The sequence below is a fragment of the Bombus vosnesenskii genome, unplaced genomic scaffold (assembly GCF_011952255.1).
Source record: "Bombus vosnesenskii isolate JDL3184/JDL3185 unplaced genomic scaffold, Bvos_JDL3184-5_v1.1 scf7180000015761, whole genome shotgun sequence".
Lineage (NCBI taxonomy): Eukaryota > Metazoa > Arthropoda > Insecta > Hymenoptera > Apidae > Bombus > Bombus vosnesenskii.
This window is the reverse complement of record NW_022884138.1, coordinates 13,074-15,217: the sequence shown is the minus strand read 5'-3', so window position 1 is coordinate 15,217 and position 2,144 is coordinate 13,074. Positions and strand designations below refer to the sequence as shown.

The 2,144-nt window shown below is 32.4% G+C and overlaps 1 pseudogene; it reads left to right on the top strand.

Moving 5' to 3' along the window:
* The first annotated feature begins 231 nt into the window (after window positions 1–231).
* Window positions 232–1,685, top strand: LOC117241363 (annotated as a pseudogene).
* The last annotated feature ends 459 nt before the right edge of the window (window positions 1,686–2,144 follow it).

Below are 2,144 nucleotides of genomic sequence, written 5' to 3'. Positions count from 1 at the left end.
GATAAAGACTTTTATCTCCATTGTTGTCAACTTCCGTCAAGTCTTCGTTTTCTGCTCGCTGAATATAATACGGATTCCCAAAAACTTTCTTCGTATGAAATTTTACTAATGTACATTTATCAAATATTGCACATTTTAAAATAGGTTATCATTATAAGATTAAAAAAAAATAGATAAAAATATCTTGAAACAAAAGAAACCAATTTTGAAGTTTGTTAGCCCGGAAATGTCATGGTAGGAAGGTATACTTCGATATTACTTTTACTATCGATAGGCGTCGCCGTCGTTGCTGTTATCATATACGAGACACAACAAATCACGAAATTGACAAATCACCGGTGATCTCCTCGAGTCGCAGTTCGAACGTTTCACAAATAAGTTAAAGAATTAAACTTTAGATATAGTGGTAAAATTTATTGTATGAATCCAACAGAGTGACGGTTCAGGGTGTTATAACAAAGAGGTATAGAACGCTGATTTGGGAGACTTCTTGTACTGAGGTTTTAGTCCCTCTGAAGCGGTTATCGTCGGGTGTATATCAGAGGCGCCTATCCGTTGCTATCTGGTTATTGTTTCGATAGCTGTGGCATGTAGGATGTTTTGTCTACTCTATTAGTGCTTCTAAGCGTGTGATACTGTCGACGATTCGCCTGTGCATGATTATACATTGAGTAAACGGATAGCTGAGTTGGAGTTTTGATGATTAGGATAATCGAAATAATTCATAGCCATGGTAATATTTTAACTAATTTATTTTGTTGTCTTTTATAGGCCACTGCAATGAGAAAAGAATTCCTGAAGCCAAAGAAAATGATACACCCAAATAGCAGAAAGTCTATCGCTATTACGAAAAAAGCCAAAAAGTAAATACAATTACTATTAAATTATGTGATTTTGTTATGTACATTTCATTTATTTTATATGATTATATAATACTTTTGTGTAATAAAGAAGGAAATGGACAATGTGTTTTGTTTCAGAATATCAAATAGACAGAAGGCAGAAATGTCCTGCTTGATAAAACAGAATTCAATAGGAGAGAAAATATCGTGGATCAGAAACAATATGATTCCAGGCGTGTGACCCTATACTCCAGAGATAACTGCAAGTTTGTTAGAAACGGAGGTAAAACAAAAATGTATACACATGATGATACAGAGATTGTACATTAAAGATGTGATTAGTTATAGTTCTATATTTGATCCAAAGGTATGTAGCAAGAAATGATGAAGAAATGGAAGAAATTACTATTAAAAGGTCTATAGGTAGCAACAGGAGTAGACAGCATGCTAGGAGGGAACATATAATTAGAGTAGAAAGAACTAGGAGAATATCATACACGTGGAATAGGTAAAGAATTACAGCCAAATTTATTTTCAATATATCCTGATGTACAAACCCTCCTTTATTTTTCAGAAATTTCTGATATTTTAAATGCAACTCAGTGTGAAATGTTATTGAATTGGAATAATGAATTACAGTGTGCGAATAATTTTAAATTTATAAGGTTTGGCGAGAAAGATTTAAAGAAAGTATTAGAGCTAAGAAAAAGAATGAAAATAAGCCATATTAGACTATCCAAATCTCTATTAGCTATGCCTGTAAACAAGAAGAATTTATTCAGCAAGCCAATTGATTTAGATGAAAATAGTGTAATGGAAATAGAATAAATTCTGTAGATATGTCTTTTTATCTTTCATCTCTATTTAAAAACAAGAAAACAGAAGAAAAGCGAACAGTTTCGTCCTTTTTTGTTTGCGAAATGCTAAAAACCGCATTTCGTCTTGCTCTTATCTCCCACGAGAAACAGTCACGTCACAAGATACAAGAGTACGATAGAAGAGAAAAGAAAATGTTCGATTGTGAAATATACAACAAAACTGAAACATGCAGATGAATCACGTGCACGTTATGAATATTCTGCATCGTTTCTCCGCCTTTCCTTCATTTTTTTCGCTAGCTGCTCCATTATTTAAGAACGAAGATATAGTAATTACTCTCAAAGTTGTACATTTCGAAATGGTAGGAAAATCAATAGTACAATGATAAATATACGATTTTAAAAGCTTTTTAGATTTCTTACATACTTAGCATTAATCAAATAGCTTAGTATATAAAAGAGTTTACTTATGTCGCATGTTATA